The sequence below is a fragment of the Aethalodelphis obliquidens genome, unplaced genomic scaffold (assembly GCF_003676395.1).
Source record: "Aethalodelphis obliquidens isolate GAN/ISIS:26980383/991018 unplaced genomic scaffold, ASM367639v1 scaffold23, whole genome shotgun sequence".
In the NCBI taxonomy this organism is placed as follows: Eukaryota; Metazoa; Chordata; class Mammalia; order Artiodactyla; family Delphinidae; genus Aethalodelphis; species Aethalodelphis obliquidens.
In genome coordinates this window covers 25180495-25197881 of record NW_020837967.1, presented here as the reverse complement: position 1 = coordinate 25197881, position 17387 = coordinate 25180495, and the positions used below count along the sequence as shown (strand labels likewise).

The following is a 17387-nucleotide window of genomic DNA, read 5'->3' as shown; positions in this document are numbered from 1 at the left end:
TTGCCTCCATTTACTCAGATTGCAGGAGCCTGTTATATGAAAAAAACATAAATTGCACCATAGTATTAAATGATAATTAGGACCTATACAACTTCACTGTTCTTTCTGTCTGAAAATATCTTCTGATTCATCTTCAAGCTTATTGCTCATTTTTAGCCAAATGGTTCTTAAAGTCCAAACTAAAAATGGAAAGTTGGCCTGATTTAGTTACCTCCCTATATATCTGGAATTTGATACCTTTGTTTCCCACATCCTCAGGTTCCAGTCCATTGGCATGTCCTGTGGGCTACTCTCCAGAGCATAGCCCAGCTGTGTCTGCTTTCCACCATCTCCACTATAAACGCCCTAGCTCAAGCTGCTGTCACTCCTAACTGTTCTCACTTCCAGTATTGATTTTCCCCTCTCCATTTACACACACTAGTTGGGTAGTGGTGTGTGAGGGCTGCCATAACAAAATACCACATACCAGGTGGCTTAGACAACAGAAATCTATTTTCTCACAGTTCTGAAGTCCAAGATCAAGTTGCCACCAGGGCTGGTCTCTGGTGAGAGTTCACTTCCTAGCTTGTAGAAGTCTGCTTTCTCACTGGGTCCTCACATTGTGAAGAGAGAGATCACTGGTGTTTCTTCCTCTTCTTTTAAGAACAACAGTATTGGGAATTCCCTGGCGGTCCAATGGTTAGGACTCGGCACTTCCACTGCAGGGAGCCCAGGTTCAATCTCTGGTCGGGAAAGTAAGATTCTGCAAGCTGTGCAGCATGGCCAAAAAAACAAGCAAACAAACGAAAAACCAAAACAATCATTTCAGATTAGGGTCCCACCCTTATGACATCATTTAACCTTAGTTACCTGCCTAAAGACCCTATCTCCAAATACTGTCACCCTGAGGGTTAGGTCTTCAATATCATAGGAAATCTCAAGTGACCCTGAGTAGACAAAACATCTTTAAAAAGAACAAAATTGGGGAATTCACACCTCCTGATTTCAAAAACTTATTACAAAGCTACAATACTCAAAACAGTGGCGTAAAGACAGACATATACAGCAATGGAATAAAATAAAGAATCTGAAAATAAATCCTCACGTAAATATTGTCTATTTTTGACAAGAGTGCCAAGACTAGTCAACAATAAAAGGACAGTCTTTTCATGCAAAAGAATGAAGTTGAACCCTTACAATAAACATTAACTCAAAATGAATAAAGACCTAAATGTAAGACCACAATTATAAAACTCTGAGAAGAAAACATAGGTGAAAAGCTTCATAACTCTAGATTTACTAATGATCTCAGGGAAGACACCAAAAGAATAGGCAAAAAAAGAAACAATAGATAAATTGGACTTTATAAAAATTTTTTTAAAACTTTTATGCATCATAGGACAGTATCAGTAGAGTAAAAAGGCAGCTCACAAAACGGGAGAAAATATTTGCCAACCATGTATCCCATAAAGAATTAATATGCAGAATGTGTAAAGAACTCCTACAGCTCAACAACAAAAAGACAGCCCAGTTAATATAATAGGCAAAAGATTTGAATAGACATTTCTCCAAAGAAGCTATACAAATGGCCAATAGGTACCTAAAAAGTTGCTCAACATCATTAGTCATTAGAGAAGTGCAAATCAAAACCACAGTAAGATACCACTTCAAACCCTCATTAAGATGGCTATTATATTAAAACAATGGAAAATAACACACATTGGCAAAAATGTGGAGAAATGGGAACCCTGGTACAGTGCCGGTGGGAATGTAAAAAGGAGGAGCACACTGTGGAAAACATTTAGTGGTCCCTCAAAAAGTAAACATAGAATGATCAAACCATATGATCAGCAATTCCGTTCTTTGGGAAATACACAAAAGAATTGAAAGCAGAGACTCAAACAGATGCTTGTATACCAATGTTCATAGAAGCATTATTCACCATAGTACAGAGGTGGAAATGACCCAGGTGAATGGCTAAATGAATAAGCCAAATATGGTTTATAAATAAAATGAAGTATTATTCAGCCTTAAAAAGGAAGGGAGTTCTGATCCATGCTACAGTGTGGATGAGTCTTAAAAAACATGCTAAGTGATATAAACCAGACACAAAAAATCAAATAGTGTATGATTCCCCCTATATGAGGCATCTAAAATAGGCAAATTTATAGAGACAGAAAGCAGAAAGAGGTTATCAGATGCTGCCTAAAAATGATTGATATTACCATGTGTTTACAAGGAAGTAGAGCAACTAAAATTCTCCTACTTTGTTGGTTTGAATGTAAAATGATATACTGTAGCCATTTGGGGAATCTAGTTAGCAGTATTTACTGAGGCTAAACAGGCTTAATCTAGGACCAGCTTCCACGGAGGGTGCAGTGAGCTGGAATGATCATCACTGTCACCATTACAACCACAAGAAGAAGAAACTTGAGCAAACCTCAAGTTCACAACTTTCTTGAACTCATTAGAGAGCGGAGGTTGAAGTGCTACAAGCTAGCCCCAAATCTAAGGAGAGGCAAGCACATGCAGGGAGAGACAAGATGCAAGCTTACCTGGGAAAGATGCAGCTGAACATCAGGAAGAAGAATTTAGCTAGGATTCTTAGAAAATAGGTAAAAGCCAAGTTGGATTGGTGACAGAATTTGGAGCCTGTGGGGACTGCAGATACAAGGGAAAATTACATCCAGGTGTATACTTTTCTTCACAAACCTCACCAGGTGCCCACAGAAATGATACATGAAAATTCTGAGAAATGGGCTCTCATTGTGCCAGCCTGGAGGGAAAGGTATGAAACCCTACCCAGATCCCTTCCCCCTTAAAAACCTTAAACTGCAGAGGAAAGGGTAACAAATGCTCATTCTGAGGGCCCAGATAAAACACCACTGCAGCTGAAGAAAGGGAAAAGGAAAAAAAAAACCTCTTCCCTGAGGAAGGATAGCAATACATGGAGGGCCCAGAACTGTGGGAACAGAAGCACTAAGAGGACCACATCCTTAGACTCAGGGACACAAGGCCTGCTTTAGACTGATGCTTAATCAGAATGACAGTGGGTGCTTCCCCTTAGACCTCTGCCGCATGACTGTGTCAAGTAACAAGTAACAGTGGAACATTGCTTGCAAGAATTGTAAGAACGTGAATCAAGAGGTATAGCACAAAAGGATAGCCTAAAGTTGAAGGAGGAGCAGACACTGAGAAAAATCCCCTGGTAAATGAGCCCCACCCTAAACACAAGTATTTATAGAAGAATTTGAAGACGGGTGTACAACAAATCCTAAACCCAGCTCAACCCTATTGATGGACTCAAAGCCCCATACTAAAAGTAGAAGGAAAGGCATGTCCACCTCCAGGCATGAGTCACTACTGACTAATGCTAGAAAAAACTATAAGGCATATGAAAAAACAAGAAAAACAACACACTGTCAATTTAAAAAAAGCAAACAATAGACCAGATTCAGATATGACACAGATGTTGGCATCAGCAGACAGATAATTTAAAATAACCATAATTAATATGCTAATGGTTCATAGGAAAAGATTAGCACCATGCAAGATCAGATGGACAATTTCAGCCCAGATGGATACAATAAAAAAGAATCAAGTGAAAATGCTAAAGGTAAAATAACCACAGTAACAGAGATGAAGAAACTACTCTTCAATAGGCTCATCAGTAGACTTACGTAGCTAGGGAGGGAATTAGTGAACTTGAAGATAGGTTGATAGAAATTATCCAAACTATAGCCATTACTTTGTAATAACCTATAATGGAGTATAATCTGCAAAATTCGAAGTCACTATACCATACACCTGAAACTAATAATATTGTAAATCAACTATACTTCAATGAAAAATAGAAATTATTCAAACTAAAGCAAAAAGAGTGGGAAATAAAGCATTCAAGAGCTGTGGGACAATAACAAATAGTGTAACATACATGTAATTGGAACCCAAGAAAGAGAAGAGAAAGAATAGGGCAGGAGAAATATTTGGTTGAGAATTTTCTAAAATTAATGATAGACACAAATACCAGACCGAGAAGCTCGGAGAACATCAAGCAGGATAAAACCAAAGCACACCCAGCCCCCAACTGATTTCCGATTCAAACTGTTGAAAACCAGAGACAAAGATAAAATCTTGAAGGCAGCTAGAGAAAAAAAAATGCAATAGTACAGAGAACCAGTGCTATGAATCACAGGACTCATCATCACCTAAGCTAGAGGACAGTTGAGTGGTATTTTTAAAGGTGCTGAAAGAAGAAAAAGCCTGCTAACTCAGTCATATACCTCATAAAACACTTCTAAAACAATGTGATTCCTTAAAAAGATCATTAAACTTGATAAACGTATAAACCATGAAAGAAGGGTAGAAGACACAAATCACCAATATCATGAATGAAAGAAGAGACATTTGCATCCTAATAAGGGAATTCTACTGACAACTTTATGCCCACAACTTTGACACTTTAGATGAAATGGACCAATTCCTTGAAAGACACAATCTAATAAAACTTACTGAAGAAGAAATAGATAACCTGAATATCCTATCAAAGAAGTGGAATTCATAGTTTAAAACCTCCCAACAAAGAAAATTCCAGGTCAAAATGGCTTACCTGATGAATTCTTTCAAACATTTAAGAAATAACGCCATTTCTATGCATCCTATTCCAGAAAAGAGAACACTTCGCATTCGTTTTATACAACCAGCATTACCCTGATACCAAAATCAAAGTCATTATAAGTAAAGAAAGTTACAGACCAACATCTTTTCTGAACAGAGATGTAAAATCACTCAACAAAAAAGAACCCAGTGTAACCAAGGTGCGGTCTGTCCTTGGAATGCCAGGCTTGGTTCAATGTTTTTAAACTCGATCAGTATTATTCATTGTTATTAACAAACTAAAGAAGAAAACCGTATGATCATCTCAGTAGATGCAGAAAAAGCATTTGCCAAAAATCAACATTGATTTATAATAAAAACTCCTAGTAAATCAGAAATAGCGTGGAATTTCCTTAACCTGACGAAGGGCATCTACAAAGTCTTATAGCTAATACCACACTTGATTGTCAAGGACTGAATGCTTTCTTTATAGACCTGGAATGAGGCAAGGATATCCCCTTTCATCATTAACGGGAAGTCCTCTCCAGTACAATAAGGCAAGAAAAGGAAATAAAGGGCATATAGATAAAAAAGAAAGTAATACAACTCTCTATTCACAGACAACATGACTGTCTATAAGCAAAATACCAAAAAAGCTATTTAAAAAAAATTCCTAGAACTAATAAGTGAGTTTACCAAGAACACAGGATACAAGGTTAATATATAAAAATCAATTGTATTTCTCTACCCTAGCAATGGGAATTCAACAATTTAAAAAGTGTGCATGTGCTCACACACACACACACACACATTTAGGTATAAATCCAACAAAGTATGTGCAGGGTATGTGTGCTGAAAACTACAATCACTGATGAAAGAAACCAAGGAAAACAAGTAAATGGAGTCATATACCCTGTTCATGGATTGGAAGAATCAATAGAGTTACATTGTCCATTCTCCTCAAATTGATCTGTAAATCCAGGGCAATCACAGTCAAAATCCCAACAGGAATTTTTTTATAGATATTGAAAAACTGACATTTAATTTATATAGAAAGACAAAGGAGCTAGAGGAGTCAAAACAGTTCTGAAATAGAAGGAAAAGTTGGAGGATTCACATTACTTAATTTGAAGACATTTAAAACTACTGTCATTTAAACAGTGTTGAACTGGTGAAAGGATAGAAAAACAAGATCAATGGAACAGAATAGAGAGCCTAGATACAGATCCATCTTTGAAAAAGTGCAAAGGCAGTTAAAGTATAGTCTTTTCAACAAATGATCCTTAGAAAATTGAAGGTTCATATACAAAAAAATGAGTCTTGACCCATAATGCATACCTCATATGAAAATTAACTCAGGATAGATTATCAATCTAAATGTAAAACACAGAAGTATAAAACTTCTAGAAGAAAGCGTGTTAGAAAACATTTATGACCTTGAGTTAGGCAAATAATTCTTAGATATGTCACAAAAAAACATGCTCTATTAAAAAAATAGGTAAATCAGATGTTATCAAAATTGAAAACTTTTTGATCTGCAATGACAGTATTAAGAGGATAAAGAGACAAGCCACAGACTAGGACAAAATATTTGCACATCACATATCTGGTGGAAGAATTGTATCCAGAATATATGAAAAATTCTCAAAACTCAACCATAAGAAAACAACTCAATAAAAACCAAATCGACAAAAGATTTGAATGGGCACTTCATGAAAGAAGACACAGTTGCCAGATGAGGTGCTCAACATCGTTAGTCTTTAGGGAAATGCAAAAGAAAACATAAATGAGGTACCACTACTCATTGATTAAAATGACTTCTTTTTAAAAATCAGACAGCACCCAGTGCTGGCCAAGGTAGGAGGAAGTGGAACTCTCGTACATTGCTGGTGGGGATGCAAAATGGTACAACGACTTTGAAAATCAGTTTGGGAGTTTCTTATCAAGTTAATCACACACTTGCCAGCAATTCCATTCCTATGTAGTTGCCCAAGAGAGATATAAACCATGTTCACACAAAAATCTTTATGTGAATGTTTAAAGAGTCACATAAAAAGCAGCTTTATTTATAGTCATGGTTCATGACAGTTAACTGAAGAGGTGATATTTGGGATGAATATGTAGCGAAAAGACTGGGCACCACAAAACTGTGTCAGATGTAGCAGGAAAAGTCTAAAGCAGCACTCAGCACTGTGCAGTAGAAGTGTAGTTGAGCCACAAATATAAGCCACACATGGAATTTACAACTTTTAGAAGCCACGTTAAAATGTAAAAAGAAAACTATTAAATTAATCTTAATAGTATATTTTGGTTAGCACAATATATCAACACTTAACCTCTATTAAAACATTGACATAATATACATTTTTTTGCACCAGGATTTGAAATCCAGTGTGTGTTTTACCCGTACAGCATATCCCAATTCAGACCAGCCACATTTCAAGTGCTCAATAGCTGTGTGTGGTCAGTGGCTGCCATGTAGGACACCACAGTTTCTACAGGAACTTCGAAGTCATTCTTGCTGGAAGAAAATGTAGACCAGAGCAGTGCATCTCAAACTAGCTCTGGTGTGGGACCGGTGCTTGTGTTTTTTAAATGTTCAATCTATTTTGGACTGACGTTTTTGTAAAATGAAATTTTAAAAAAAATTAATGGAAAAAATAAAAATGAAATAGAAAGTGAAAAGTAAAATGCAAGCTTAATTTTAAAATATCGGATTCAGTAGACATACTATTCTAGGCTCTCTCTTTCCATTTCTGTGCTTATCTCAGTTGGGGCCAATCGTACATGGTTCACAGGCTGAGACCAGCCTGCAGGAACCCTGCACTAGAATATGGTGGGGCTCGCTTGTCTCCCCACCAGTCGTGTCGCTGTAAAGGGAAATGCCTCGTTTCTCGTTGACTCACAAGATAGTACTTCTGACGATTTGATACTAAGAAGCCCAGCTAGGCTTTAGCAATGCTTCCGCCTGAAAATAATGGAGCAGTGCTGTCATCACTTGTTCCGGTAAACAAATCCTAGCATGCGCACCACAAATTCTGTCTGCACCATCTGCAGTGCCTCTCAGAGTCTAGGTTAATCTGTTCTGTTTTTGCTTTTGTTCTCCAAACCTTAAAGATAGCCTTGCGAAGGCAGTTTCCCTTCTCAGTCTTCTTTGCATGAACTCCATGAGAGTAGGGTTTCAATTTTCTCCCTCTAAAAAAAAGTGATAGCTGGGACTTAGAGTTTGAGCCAGTCATGTTTCAGGTAGGATTCAAATATACTGAAAGAATCGTGGGGAAGGCCAGTCAGAGGCTTCCTTGAATGCCTGAAGGACTCTTCCAGGGAGAGAGTGGCGTTGGGACTGGCCACTGTGACAAGACACAGTTCGCACCCCAGATGGCAGTGCTCAGTCATTCTTCAGGAACCACTTGTTGAGTACCTACTATGTGCTGTGGAGTTTATATAGATCATCTATCACCTTTAACCCTCCCTCTGGAACGAGCTTGAAGGCACACCCCTCATACTATAATTTATTTCTTCGGAGGTAAAACTTTTGCATTGTCCAAAATTCAGAATTTACAAAAGGACATACCATGAAACACAGTGAAAGGTCTTCCTCTTACCTTGCCCCACTCCACCCAGGTTTTCATGCCACTGCCACCAGTTTTATGCTTAAGCAAAAACGTTTGCCTGTATTTTCTATTCCACTTTTTTACCGCCCTCCTTCCATTTGTCATTAGTTCTTAGTAACTATTCTGCATCAGATAGCAAGTGTTTCCTCGTCCATTTTTATGCTGCATAAATTTCCATTGAATGGATACATTAGAATTTGTTTAACCAGTCTCCTATCTTCAGACATTTTTTCCCAATCTTTTGCAATTACAAACAATGCTGCTAATAATATTTTGTATTATCATTTGTTTTATTTATTAATGTATCTGTAGGATGAATTCCTAGAAGTGGTGTTTCTGGGTCAAAAGTTTCATGAATTTGTAATTTTGAGAGTACTGCAAACTGCCCTCCCACCAATGTGTGACAGTGCCTGTTACTTTATACCCTCACCAAGAGTGCATTGGTTTTTTAAATCTTTACTAATATCAGTTCAAAAATGGTGTCATGCTTTTACTTTGCATTTTCTTTATTATGAGTAAGTTTTTTGAATTTGCTATTCTGCAAACTATTTACTTCATAAAAAACTTTCTTGTCTTTTTTATTGTTTTGTAAGAACATTTTATATATTAGGGAAATTGGCTCCTCGACCATGGAGTGGTTGTATGTTTCTCTCGCTTGCCACTTGTCTCTTGACTTTACTATTGTGGTTTTTGCCGTGTAGAAATGTTTTATTTTTACATGGTAAAAGTATATCCATTTTTTGTTTAGAGTCAAGAAAGCCTTTTCCATTTCAGGAGTATTTTAAAAATTATCTCATGGTTTCGTCTAATGTTTTTGCAATTACAGTGCTTGCAATGTTAGATGTAGCTAGAATTTATCCTACTACGACACGTGAAATAGGTGTCCATTATTTTTTAGATGGCTACCTAATTGTCCCAATACCATTTATCAAATAATACATGTTTCTCTCCTGGATTTTAAATCCTACTTTTATTATATAATAAATTCCAGTTTGTATTGGGGTCTCTTTCTGACCTTCTGTGTTCTTCTACTGATTTGTCTATTCAAGTGTCCATTCCAAATGGTTTTAACAAACTGTTTAAGCAAAATGTTTAAATTATAGCTTTATAATTTGTTTCAGCATCTGAAGGGCTTATATCCCTCCCATTACTTTTTTGCTTATTTACCTTTCTATATGAACTTTAGAATCAGCTTGCCAAGTTCCAAAAAAAAAACCTGGTTGGTTTTTAAAATCGGGATCGTATTAAATTAATAGATTAACTTAGGAAGAGTTAACAGCTACGTGATGTTGAGTCTCTCTCCCAGGAACATGGTAACTTTTCCATTTGTGTATCTTTTCCTTCGTTTGCCTCAGGAGTGTGCTTCCAGTTTTCATCACATAAATCACGCCCATTTCTTCTTGGGTGTATTCCTAGCTAGTTTCTCCTTATTACTGCTACTATGAAAAGGGGGACTTTTCTTTCATTGCGTCTTACGACTGACTGTTGTTGTTACTGTTTCCATTCTTAGCAGTGAGTAAACTGACACTAAGAGAAGTGAGCTTCCGAAGTCTCACCAGTGGCGAGCAGCTGAGATGGAACTTGGCCTCAGATCTGATTCTACCCCGATACCAACTTGTGGATCGAAACCATCCAGTGTTTAATATATACCTTGGTGACAAATGTGTATCATTACTATCGCATATTTGTTTCCTCTCTGTTGGAACTTAAAGGAATCTTGAGACATGACCCCGCCCACTCTCATTTTATTGATGGGGAGCATGGTACAGGGCTATCAAGAAGCTGTCCAACGTTCACAGGGGAAAGAAGGAAAGAGAGATCCCGTCTGACCCCGTCACCTTTGTTTTATCAATTCCCGTTCCGTGAAGCAGCTTGAGGACGTGAGGGCGGCCGTTGTCCACTGCAGCTGGAAATACTGCCTTGCAGCCTTGGTTTTGGCTTTCAAGCGGGTAATGTTATTTTAATCACCCCCTGCTGAGTTTTTTCACAGAACTGAAATTATAAGGGCTGCTTCTATTTTCTATACTTGTTTAAAATACTGTTTTGCTCTGCCACCCTAGAATGCACAGGAGAAAGGGTGTTTTTTTTTGATGTCAGCACATTTCATTTCATTTTAAAATGACCACATCCTGGTTGACAGGGGCTTGGATTCTTCCAAGGAAGCCGAGGGTGGAGAGGTGGTCAGTTAATACTGTCATTGGCCTGCAGAGGGAGCTCTGCGGTTTTCTTTTTCTCCAATGCACATCTGGCCCATTGGTTAATGTAGGGGAGTGACTTATGGACTATATAGTATTAGAGAGTCAACTTAGCTTTTCCTTTCCCTACTGCTCTGCTATGTAATGGATCTCCACGCCAGGAGTCGGGGTCAGTGCACAGAGGGTTTTACTCACACGTGCTCCACAGCGCTCTGAAAGGCTCTGGAAAATCTCCCTTCTAGGGATAGGCCACAAGAAGTCTTCTGTGGTCCTGAGAACCCAGCACCCTTGGGCTTTCTACAAAGAACCATTTCCTCTTCCGTATAGTTTGCCAGTTACTGTTTAAATTCATTTTAAAAATTATAAATGTAGACATACTCATTACAGACCATTCTGAAAATTGAAAACACATTAAGAAAAGAGTTGCTCAGAACCTGCGACACAGAGCTGCCCACCATGGCTGTATCTCCTTCTGGTCTCATAGGCTCCGTACTGCCTAAAGCCTTCATGCTCTGCGATCGACACTTGCAAAATCCGTGTCAAGACAGCTTCCTGCGCTGGAGAAGATCAGAGCAGGAACGGCCTGACATCCACAGAAGGTTCTGCGATGGCAACTCAGCTTGACTGAAGAGAAAACCCTTCTCCCTAAGTGTCCTGAATTCCGCTGATGATCTGAGGACGAGTGGCTTGTCCTAGGGCTGCTTGTGGCTCGTTTTCTCAGCCCATCCGACCCAGACATTAAACGGCTAGTTCATGACCCTTTGCTGTCCACGTGATGGCAGAGAACTCTGAGATGCCGTGTGACATGGCAGCACACATTTAACTTGTCACAGAACAAATGTTTTATTGGGAGCGGCACATCGGACACAAGGCAGTGAGTCTGCTCCGCACACCGCAGCCTGTCTGCCCTTGAGCGTTTGGAAGAAGCAAAGAGGGTGGAGACCGCAGCTCTGGTGCTGGCTACTGTCCACAGAGAGAAAAATGTGAGTTTTTAAGAAACTTGTTGCCCGTGCTTCTCTCAGAGAGGAGGTATTTGTTTGCTTCAAGGAAACCAGAAGAGATAGAAAAGAATGGAGCTTCAAGACCCCCAAGTGAGAATTCAAATACATACAGAATCCCCTCGAGTCTTTACAATTGTGACCTGATATCTATTCTTTGTCTACCTTTGAATTGAATGGATGCTTCAGACCACGGTGAGCAAAATGGCGGAGTCTGATTTCCAGATGCTTATCAGTTTCTTTAAAGGAGGGAGAAAAGTAGACAGAGAGAAACAGGGATCAAGAATGGTCGTGCTTCTTGATTCCTTGGTCCAGTTAAATATTATAGGGATGTTTCTTTATGGGGTATGAGACATATTTCCTTCTTTCAGTCTTTGCTGTGTAAGAAAAATAATTTTTTTGTTAGTTAAAATTAGTTTGTGTAAACCTTGAACAACTACAGGGTTAAAAAAAAAAAAAAACCCAAACAGTCAAGCAATAATCTACTTAGAGCTCAGGTTAGTTTAGTTTAGACCAGTGTAGGGATTCTAAGGAAATAAAGTTTATGATAAGTAGATGCTTTCTAAATTAATTAAATGAAGTGTCATTAAATAAATAAATAACATTTAAAAATAATAAATGTGGAACACAGGCCAAGGGAAAAAAAAACTAAGAAATTTTTATTTGCGTTTTCTCAGGTTGATTTTTTGTGGATGAAATGTTTCCCTGCTCAACTGAGGTGTCATCAGCATCTCAACAATGAAGAGGAATAGAATTTGTAAGAGATAAAAGGCTGCCCTCATCAGCATTTTAATTCAAGGAGAAGCGCACCTATTGAAAAGGGTTCTGTCCATCTACACACAGCTTTGTAAGAAGGGTTAGAAGGTCCAGGATGAGCCAGCAAAGGTAAGAAGTGGGATCCCGAGGAAGAATCTCTCCAGGTTTGCACCCCAAATGACTGAGGGTATTTCCTGAGGGCAGGTTTGAATCTGAAGGACTGCCAGCCTCGTCAGACTGCCGGTTCAGACTTGGGCAAGCCTGAGATGAAAGATGTACCAACGGCAGGAAGCTTTCTCTAAACTTTCATTAGGCAGGACGTTTCCATCCAAAAGAGACTAAGGGTTCACTGCTTAAAAAGTGCGGCTAGGGCCTCCCTGGTGGCGCAGTGGTTGAGAGTCCGCCTGCCGACGCAGGGAACATGGGTTTGTGCCCCGGTCCGGGAAGATCCCACATGCCGCGGAGCGGCTGGGCCCGTGAGCCATGGCCGCTGAGCCTGCGCGTCCACAGCCTGTGCTCCGCAACGGGAGAGGCCGCAATAGTGAGAGGCCCGCGTATCGCAAAAGAAAAAGAAAAAAAAGTGCGGCTACACAGTAGCATCGCAGCTGAGCAGTTTCTATGCTGCAGCCTTGATTTCATTTGGGGGATGGGCACGAGTGTTATAGAGCATGATTAGCTCAATTAAGGAATTAGTCACGATCAAATAATTACTTAGACGTCTGTTGGAACCTATGAGCTTATCAGGGAAGACTTATTCCCAGACGAAGAACTTTTATAATCTTGCCACAAGAGGAGTTTATGGTTTACACCTGTATCAAAGGTAACTTGTTGTGATCTTTATCTAAAAAAATAAAAATACACTAGAGGAGTGCAGTGGAAGAGGCCTAGTTTACTGTCCTTGAATGCAAGGTTGCTCGGCCTGAAAGATGGTGTCCGTCACGTGGCAGACGTCCAGTCAACAATTGCTGAATAAATTTAATGCATCGCCACTGTCTCCCACTGTGGACTGTACACCTGGCTTCATTTCCTCAGATGACAGGAAGGAAACGCCTATATGGCTCCCCACGTAATTGAGCGTCTTCTTGGATTGGGCCAAGAGGACGAAGTCTAAGCAGTTGACCCTGGACAGATAGCTGACGAAAGACGCAGCTGGAGATGCTGGGCGTTGAAGGAAAAGACCCTGGCTGGTCGGGTGCTGGTGACCTGTGACATTGGACTCTGTGGGTCCAAGAGGCCTCAGAAGCAAGTAAGCACCCAGCTGGGCAGGCAGGGGAGGCTTCTCCCTCCTCTGACTCCCATATCCTCACCCACCCCACCAACCACATGGATGTTTTCAGTCTTTGGAATTACAAGTTCTGTGTTTCAGATCGCATGAGTGATGTATGTTCCTCGTAGAAATGTGAAAAGTAAGCACAAGGACAAAAGTTCCCTGTGATCCTGGTACCCAGAGCAAGGATTGTTCGTATTTCAGTGTACGATGCAGCCATACTTGTTTCTGCAACTAAATATGCCCCCGTGTAAGTATCACTTTATACTAACATACGCATGTGTGTTTACAGTATGAGGATTCACAGTACAGGTTGTTTCCTGTGCTTTGCGTTATTAAAACACGGTATTGCCTAGAACATGTTTTTTATCGGCTGCATAATCTCCTAAACGCAAGTGTCGTGGTCGTTCTGGAGAACCCGCTCAGGTTCGAGGGGAGGGAACATAGGTTCTCCCTCCTAATGGGGCAGTGGCAAGGTTCTGGAGTAGCCTGTGACCTGGGAAGACACTGTGCATTCATGAAAAATCTGCCCCAGTGTTCACTGCTTGGATAGGCCGTCACACCTGCTACATAATCTTACCTGTTCCCCCGGGTTCTTCTGCCTCCTGCAAGAGCTTAATCACTGGAATGACATAAGATTAAACAGAGGTGACAAAAATAGAACAGCCTGGGTCAGACCGAGGGAGGGGATTTCAGGGAGTTCAGTACTTGCCATGGTGATTATTACCAGACTCTCGGCACCAGCTGTCTGCGCCCTTGGCCTTCGGCTCTCGGCTATGATGAGTGTCCCCAAAAAGCATTCTGAAGTGGGAAGGGACAAGCCACTGAAAACAGAACCTTCCTAAGCAAAAAGTGAGGGGGGCGCTTCCCTTTGATCACTGGGTAACTTTAAGCAAATTACTAACTTCTCTGTGCCTGCGTTTTCTTATCTGTAAGATGGGGATGATTATAATACCCATCTCATGTAGTTATGATGGAGATCAAAATGTGCTCGTCAGTAAAGCACTTAGAACAATGCCTGCCACGTAATAAGCTCTTAATAAATATTATATTTTATCACTATTAGTAGTAGTAGTGGTGGTGGTAGCTGTAATAGTAATATAATTAACTGCTGGAAATTTAGATCTCAGGTTTTTGATATTATAAATAATTTATTAGAGCATCCTTGCAGGTAAATTTTTGCCCGTGTTATCTGATTATTTCCTCAAAGTGTAATTGCTACATGTGTATATTTTAAGGCTTTTGATACATGTTGCAAACTCTACTCCAGAAAATGTGTTCCAGTTCACTTTACAGTCAGCATTTTCAAAGAATGCCGATTGACCCACTCTCTTCAGCACTGAGGGTTGTCATTTTAAAATCCATATGTGAACTCATTGTTTCTTTAATTACTAGGGAGGCTGAGAACTCTTTCCACGTTTGTAGTGAGCTGTATTAAATCTTTCGTGGGTTGCATCCTTCTCCATGAATTGAATTAAATCTATCTAACAAAGTTTAAGGCATTTATATTATACTTATTCTTATATTTTAATACATATTTTATATATCCCATATTTATTGTGATTTAAAAACTTTATTCCTACCGTCTTATTTTGTGTTTTCTGTTCACAGTATGTGTACATGTTGTATGTAAATTTCGTTTCTCCTTTTCTGCTTTCTGCTAGAATGATTGAGTTTTCTTAATTTCCTTTTCTTATTTTTGCTGCTGCTTTGGAAGTTATACATTCTATTTCTATTCTCCTAGTGGTCGCCTTCCAATTTTTATCTCGTACCTGAATTAACAAGTCTGTACTCATTCAGCCTTTCTCCCTTCCACTTTGTAATGTACAGACCCTGGGTTGCCTTACTCTATGCCCCTCCTATCTCTCCTCAGTCAATTATTGCTATCTGGTATTTTATTCCACTTTTTGCACTTCTTTCCTGAAGTCTGTCATTGATTTTTTTTTTTACATCTTTATTGGAGTATAATCGCTTTACAATGGTGTGTTAGTTTCTGCTTTATTACAAAGTGAATCAGCTATACATATACATATGTTCCCATATCTCTTTCCTCTTGCGTCTCCCTCCCTCCCACCCTCCCTATCCCACCCCTCTATGTGGTCACAAAGCACCGAGCTGATCTCCCTGTGCTATGCGGCTGCTTCCCGCTAGCTATCTATTTTACATTTGGTAGAGTGGACATTATATACACTGTCATTGATTTTTATACAACTGATTCTTTTTTTTTTTTTTTTTTGCGGTTCTCGGGCCTCTCACTGTAGCGGCCTCTCCCGTTGTGGAGCACAGGCTCCGGACGCACAGGCTCAGCGGCCATGGCTCACGGGCCCAGCCGCTCCACGGCACGTGGGATCCTCCCGGACCGGGGCACGAACCCACGTCCCCTGCATCGGCAGGCGGACTCTCAACCGCTGCGCCACCAGGGAAGCCCCTATACAACTGATTCTTATTTAGATTTACCTGAATGCTTACCTATTTCATTGCTGCTCACATTATATTTGTTTCTTTTGAATTTGATTACTTCTTCTTGAAGAAAATCCTTTAGTAGTTCCTTCAGTGAGAGTTACTGGGCTAGGTGGTCTCAGTCTTGGTCTGTCTGAAAATATTTTCAATTTTTCCTCACTTCTGAATCAGTGGATATAAAAATCTAAATTGTGAGTTGTATTCTTCCAGCACTTTGAAGATATTATTCCACTGTATTTTGGCTTTTATGACTGCTGCTATAGTATATCTACAGATACAGCAAGAATGCTCTTGCTGGTTGCTTTCAAGCTTTTTCTCTTTGCTTCTGATTTGCAGTTTTACCAACATGTGTTCAGGTATAGTCGTGTTTTATTTATTTTGCTTACAATGTGTTGCACATCCTGAATCCACAGATTCATATTTTTTATAAACTCCGGAAAATATTCAGCCATTCTCTTTATGAATACTGACTCTCCTCCGTCTCTTGACTCTTTCTTCCTGCAACTTTAATTAGATATATTTGGATGTTTTCATTCTATTCGAATATCTCTTAACTCCTCTTTCATAATTTCTACCTCTTGATCTGGGTATTGCATGTTGTAAAATTCCCTCATATTTTCTTTCCTGTTCACTGAGTCTCTGATCAGCTGTATCTAATCAGATAAAACCTATCCATTCAGTTTTTAACTTCAATTACTAGATTTTTTATTTCTAAAACTTGTATTTGGTTACTCTTCATTTTTGCCTGGTTTCATTTTTGATAATGATTTATTCTTTTCTTACTTTTTGAATTCCTTCCTTTTTGACATTAATCATGTCACATATTTTCATTTTATAGTCTATAAGATTAAACAGTTATCTGAAGTTCTCAGGTTCTAATACTCTTTTTTTATGTCTGAGGGCTCTTAATCCTAGCAGATTATTTCCTCAGGCATTTCACAAACAAGAGTTTTTGTGAGCTCATCCTCTGTAAAAATATTGTGTAGCCTGAGTTTAGTGCCCTGGGGATTTTCACTGTCTGGAACAAATTTCATATTCTTTTCTTAAATTGGGTTTTCCTGAACCATGCTGTTAGTGTGAAATTGAACCAAAATCTGCATGAAGAGTCGTTACCAATTCCCAGGAAGGATTTTTCCCGACTCCCAGTGTGATGAGCAGTACACAAGCTTTCTTGTCACGTCTCTGTGATCTTACGTGGATATGTATCTAGTGTAACCTTTCCTTGAGGGTGTGTTCTTTAAGGACCCCCACTTGCTGCGGGCGTCTTGATCTCCCTTTTACTCATATGGGACCAAAACTCTTCCTTCCGTCTTGGCAGGAGTATTAAAATTCAAGCCTCAAGATTACGTAGGCTGACAGCCCTACCTCTGGGACAATCGCCGTATCAGCTCACATGCTCACTGCTTTGGTCCTTAGCTTACTCTTTATTCCTTACTCTGGGCTTTCCTTTCCTTTCCTTCAAGCTGTACTTAATGTCATATTTGTCCTATTTTATCTTGCATTACCAAATACTTGCAATGGT

General features: G+C 39.5%; 1 long non-coding RNA gene across 3 annotated transcripts in view; it reads left to right on the top strand.

The window, feature by feature from the left end:
• The window catches only part of LOC113628411 (uncharacterized), a 90489-nt gene that overhangs the window by 23211 nt on the left and 49891 nt on the right, over window positions 1-17387 (top strand). For 2 of the 3 annotated variants that reach the window (XR_003436057.1, XR_003436056.1), the window contains exons 3-5: window positions 9700-11367; window positions 12060-12267; window positions 13171-13655. This is a non-coding gene — a long non-coding RNA (uncharacterized LOC113628411). The remainder of the gene's footprint in view (window positions 1-9699; window positions 11368-12059; window positions 12268-13170; window positions 13656-17387) is intronic. The other variant, XR_003436058.1, reaches the window with a different exon arrangement.